General features: G+C 38.9%; 1 pseudogene; it reads left to right on the forward strand.

The window, feature by feature from the left end:
• Positions 1-489: 489 nt before the first annotated feature.
• LOC131747310 (U2 spliceosomal RNA) lies at positions 490-598 on the forward strand (annotated as a pseudogene).
• The last annotated feature ends 5,767 nt before the right edge of the window (positions 599-6,365 follow it).

The raw sequence follows: 6,365 nt of genomic DNA on the forward strand, positions 1-6,365 counted from the left end.
ACACAAAAATAAACTTCAAATGGATTAAAGACCTAAATGTAAGACTAGACACTATAAAACTCTTAGAGGAAAACAGGCAGAAGACTCTCTGACATAAATTGCAGCAAGATCACTTTTGTCCACCTCCTAGAGTAATGAAAATAAACAAATGGAACCTAATTAAACTGAAAACTTTTGCACAGCAAAGGAAACTATAAACAAAACAAAAAGGCAACGTACATAATGGGAGACAATATTTGCAAATGAAGCAGTGGGCAAAGGATTCATCTCCAAATATACAAACAGCTCTTGGAGCTCAATATCAAAAAATGCAATAAAAAAATGAGCAGAAGATCTAGATAGACATTTCACCAAAGAAGACGTACAGGTGTCCAAGAGGCACATGAGGGGTGCTCAACATCACTAATTATTGGAGAAATGCAAATTAAAACTATAATGAGGTATCACCTCACACCAGTCAGAATGGCCATCATCAAAAAATCTACAAACATCGCTTCTCGGCCTTTTGGCTAAGATCAAGTGTAGTATCTGTTCTTATCAGTTTAATATCTGATACGTCCTCTATCCGAAAAAAAAAAAAAAAAATCTACAAACAATAAATGCTAGAGAGGGTGTGGAGAAAAGGGAACCCTTTTTCATTGTTGGTGGGAATGTAAATTGGTACAGCTACTATGGAGAACAGTATGGAGGTTCCTTAAAAATCTAAAAATAGAACTACTATATGGCCCAGCAATCCCACTACTGGGCATATACCCTGAGAAAAACCATAATTCAAAAAGACACATGTACCCCAGTGTTCATTGCAGCTCTATTTATAGTAGCCAGGACATGGAAGCAACCTAAATGTCCAACAACAGATGAATGGATAAAGAAGATGTGGTACATATATACAACGGAATATTACTCAGCCATAAAAAGGCACAACACTGGGTCATTTGTAGAGATGTGGATGGACCTAGCATCTGTCATACAGAGTGAAGTAAGCCAGAAGGAGAAAAACGAATATTGTATGTTAACACATATATGTTGAATCTAGAAAAATGGTACAGATGAACCTATTTGTTGGGCAGGAATAGAGACGTAGACACATAGAATGGACATGTGGACACAGTGGGGGAAGGGGAGGGTGGGACGAATAGGGAGACTGGGATTGACATAAATACACCACCATGTGTAAAATAGAAAGCTAGAGGGAACCTGCTGTAAAGCACAGGGAGCTCAGCTCGGTGCTCTGTGATGACCTAGATGGAGTGGGGGGAAGGGGGAGAGGGAGGTCCAAGAGGGAGGGGATATAGGTACACATAGAGCTGATTCACTTCATTGTACAGCAGAAACTAACACAACGTTGTAAAGCAGTGTTACTCCAATTAAAAAAAAAAAGAATGTAGTTAATGGCGGAGAGTAAAATAGTTGCAGATGACACCTATAAAATACTGGATTAAAAAAATCTATAGCAAGACACTGCAAGTCGTTAAAAAGTAAACAAAAACGTGTAACTGTAAGAGTTTTTGAAAACCTGTAGCTGAAATGGCTAAGAGTTGTGAGTTTGCAGCTTGTAGTCCAAGGGCAATGGCCAGCTCCCACAGATATGGTTGTGGAAAATGGTGCTGGAAATAAACTGCAGACTTACCAGCTAAGTACACCAAGATTAGAATTTGGAATTGGGAAAGCAGCTGGAAATTTAAAGGAAAATCCTGGTAGCATAAGACCCACAGAAGCGAGAGACAAATTCAGAGCATAAACTGTCTAAATCCATGGTTGACTGCTGAGCTACATATGTACAGACACGGGCTCAGTGAAAATTAAGTAGATACTAGAGAGAAATCTACTTCTGAAAAATGTAAGTATACAGATGCAGATCTGTGAATTGGACACTTTTCTTAACTGAGTGCATTTTTCTACTCTGCACAGCATGGGTGGTAGAAAGCTGAAACTGGATGGATTTGGAATATCATTATACAAAGTCCAGAGTTTAGCAGAGCTGCTGGAAAATAAGGAGGGATCCCTAGAATCTAGAATTCACAGAGAGAATGAGCCCCATCTCTGCCTAAACCTTTGGTTTATCAGAGAATTTTATAGAAACAGGGAGACTTACAGGGATCAGGCTAAAAAAAATAAGAAGCTGTAAGAAACCACAGGTGTGTAGGGAAGCAATATTTTTGGTTTGAATCCAGGAAAGTTAACTGCCTGGTAGAATAAAACTTCAATAATTCTCAGAAGAACAAATCAGAACTCTTGAGTGGCTACAACATATTAGCTACAATATCAATTTTCAACCAAGAATTTACAAGACACGCAAAAAGACGAGGAATTGTGACCCATACTTAGGAAAAAAAGGCGGTCAATAGAAACTTAACTCTTAGTTGGCCCAGGTGTTGGATTTACTAGATAAAGCCTTCCAGGTAACTATTTACGTTTTGAAAATTAAAAGAATGTTCAGAATATTTAAAGGAATATTTATTTATTTAACAGAGGAATGATGACTGTATAAAAATGCAAGTTCTAGAGCTGAAAAATAAAGTAACTGAGATTTTAAAAATGCTGGATGGGCTTAACAGAAGATTAAAAATAGAGTAAAAAAGAATTAGTGAATTTATAAAAAGATCAATACAAATAAAATAATCCAAGAACAAAGGGAAAAAAAGATTAAAGAAAACTGAACAGAATCTCAGAAACCTCTGAGACATTATGAAGCAGTCTGACATGGAATTGGAATTCCAGGAGAGGAAAGAGAGAAGAAACAGAAAAATTGAGGAAATGGCCCAAACTTCCCCCAATTTAATGAAAAAACGTTAATTTACATTTCAAAAAACTTAAACCCAAAGTAAGATAAACACAGAGCACGTTAACTGCTGAACACATCATAGTCATGTTATATAGGGGACAACAGTAGTAGTAAGAATGGAGGGTACACAGGGAAAGAAAAGGAAAGGTGAGTGTAGATGTCTGCCTGCCCTCCTCGTTTCCTTGGTGTCCAAGCGGATTGACACTTGTGGGCTGCTTAATAATATTTAGGGTTGAATACCAGGAGGATAGTTACTTTGGACTTGTTACCTCATTTACATCATATATTAATTAGCTGAAGTCAATTAACTTCAGTCATAGCTGAAGTCAACTCCTCTCTACACATGTACACATATGTGTGTACATACATCTGTGTATGTGTGTGTTTGTATATTATTGGTAGACTTTCAGAATTGTGATGATTTCTTAAATTGTGGAGAAAATTTATATATGTATTTAATATATAAATATGTATTTATATACATGTCCCCTATAATTTAAGAAATCATCATATTGATGATTTATATATTTATATGTATGTATTTATATACATGTCCCCTATAATTTAAGAAATCATCATATTGATGATTTATATATTTATATGTATGTATTTATATACATGTCCCCTATAATTTAAGAAATCATCATACTGATCTTGGAGAGGCAGCAGTGAGCAGTGGCATGAAGTGAGATCTTAATTCTGTGCCCCGGTATTGAACTTGGGTAGCCTGGATGAAAACCAGGCGTCCTAGCCACCAGACCACCAAGGACTAGTGGCTAGAAGCTATTTTCCCCTGGCTCTTGCCTCCCGTGAAAAATGCATTTCTCATGTAGGCAAAAACTGTAAAAACGGGTACAAAGTTTATTATTAGAGACATAGCACAGCAACAAGTGGGAGAGCACAGAGAGACACAGTTTGTTTAGTTTAGACAGAAGCAAGGCAGAGACGCACCCCTGGAGAGGAAGGGTGTGGGCACCCTCCCGAATGAGGAGGAGCCCAGTAAAGAGGCGGTTAAGTCGTTTATATAGGGAGTTCTTCTGTGTCTTTGTCTTCCTTCTGGCCAGTTGTCTTGTCCTCGTCCTCCCTGGCCAATTTGTTTCAGGACCCACCCCCTGGCACATACCTCTCAGCCAAGAGAGATCTCGATACAAAGGTGTCTCTGGGTGAAGCAAGACTCATTATGGCCTGGTGCTGTCCCCTGACTTTTGACCCCCCAAGGAACCTTTCTGCGTATGTGCAGTGTCTCCCTTGCCTCAAGGAGGGGGAGGATATGTGATCTCTTGATCCTTTACTCAAACAAGGTTTTGCCCCTCTCTGTTGCTGCCATGACTGTTATCTTAAGGTGTCTACAAGAGATAAAGCCTGGCTATTTATCCTGTTTCTGTTGTTACTTCCATTTCGGAGGGCAAACAGGAGGCTGATTGTAAATGCCTAGCCTGGAGCCCATCTATCTCTTGCCTCAATATTTTCTAAAGTTTATTGAAAAGATAACGTTTTTAAAAGAAAAATTGACATTATTAGTAAACACTAAAATCTGTGAAAGGCTGATTAGTCATTATTTAAACTATAACTATATGATTTTATATTAAAAAGCCACAAAAGGGCTTCCCTGGTAGCGCAGTGGTTGAGAGTCCGCCTGCTGATGCACCGGGAAGATCCCACATGCCGCGGAGCGGCTGGGCCCGTGAGCCATGGCCGCTGAGCCTGCATGTCCAGAGCCTGTGCTCCGCAACGGGAGAAGCCACAACAATGAGAGGCCCGCGTACCGCAAAAAAAAAAAAAAAAAAAAAAAAAAAAAAAAGCCACAAAAGTACAAACACTGACAGTACTATAATAGTCTATGTTATAAAGTTATTGTGTATTTAAAGTTAATTGTGTGTGTAAATCTAGGGGTATTAGTACAGCAACTTTAAATATTAAAAAAAATCAACTAGGACAATATTTAAAGAAATTAAATATTTAGGAACAATTAGAATTTCTTACTAACTCAACCTTTTTTCTAACAAATATTTAATATTGCTCTATATGTAGAGGATGCTGTGTCAGACTCTTGTGGAGGTATGAAAACTGTAAGTTGCGATCTTTGTTTTTAAGGTTATTAAATCTATAGTAGAAAAAACATGTATTCAGAACAATTAGGAAGGTTTAAAAGTATGCCTAGACGAATATTTGTTTCAACTTGAAGTCCTTAGAGCACTTGTATCAGAGTTACCTGGGCCCTTATTAAGAGGGCCAGATTTCTTGGCTCCAATCGCTACCTCTTTTTTGAATCCCAATCTCTTGAAGTGTGATTTTGGGGTTGTGGATGTTGAAAGACACCCGAGATGATTCCAGTACTCACCAAAGTCTTGACCGCATGATTCTAGAATAGTAGAGCAGTCTTAGGTGACTTGTAGCTGGGACTGTTTTGTCTACATGATTCTTTGCCTGGACCTTCAGTGGAAGATTGGATCTTAAGAGGTTGAGATGAGAGTAAAGGATATTCCAAGAGGATAGAGGAATGTGAATAGCCTGAAATTTTATCATTTTGAGAAAGAGTGAGTATTCTGATTTGTCTTGGGTATGATGTATCAGAAGGATAAAAGTTTTAAAAATACTGGGAAATCAGGTTGGTGTCATTTTAAAAGGGCCTTTAGTTTTGTCCATATATAAAAAGGAAAGCCGTGTATGTTACACCTGCTGACAATAAACCTCCAAGATCATAGAGTAGTTTTAGAACTACTTAGTCACCTTTATTGTCAGAGGCATTGTTAAAGAGGAAAACCACAGGCCCAAAATGGCATCACTTGTGCTAAAGCCCATGCCAACCCGAAGTTTAACGAATTATAGTTTCAACCTTCACCAGAAATATAATCTTAATCGGCTAGTCTGGAATTTTCTGCTCAGCCCCAATGAGGTAATCTGTCACGCAGGTCTTCTCCATCCCTCCCTCCCTCCCAGGAAGAAGAGGTAATCTGCATGATAAAACCCTTGTCATTTCCTTCCCCCCCAAAAGAAGTTGCCCTGGCTCAATATAACCCTTTCTTTTTTTTTTTTTTTTTTTTTTGCGGTACGTGGGCCTCTCACTGTTGTGGCCTCTCCCGTTGCGGAGCACAGGCTCCGGACGCGCAGGCGGCCACGGCTCACGGGCCCAGCCGCTCCGCGGCATGTGGGATTTTCCTGGACCGGGGCACGAACCCGTGTTCTCTGCATCGACAGGCGGACTCTCAACCACTGCGCCACCAGGGAAGCCCAATATAACCCTTCCTTTTCTTTTGCTGATGACTTCCTTGCCCCACCCTCGTTTCTATAAAATCTTCCATTTCCTACCATGCCTCGGAGGGCCCTTCTGTTTCCTAGATGGGATGCTGCCCGATTCATCAATCACCTAATAAATTAGCCAATTAGATGTTTAAATTTACTAGGTTGAAAATTTTGTTTTTAATACCATATATACATGTACCACAACCTTTTGCCATCTTTGCACCCTTTTTTTTTTGTTGTTAAGGTATTTAAAAATAAATACTGAATATTTTATTTATCCCAAATGCTTCACTGTACATATCAAAGAAGGAAGGATATTTTCTCACATAACCATAGT

This window comes from Kogia breviceps, chromosome 1, assembly GCF_026419965.1.
Source record: "Kogia breviceps isolate mKogBre1 chromosome 1, mKogBre1 haplotype 1, whole genome shotgun sequence".
NCBI classification, from domain to species: Eukaryota; Metazoa; Chordata; class Mammalia; order Artiodactyla; family Physeteridae; genus Kogia; species Kogia breviceps.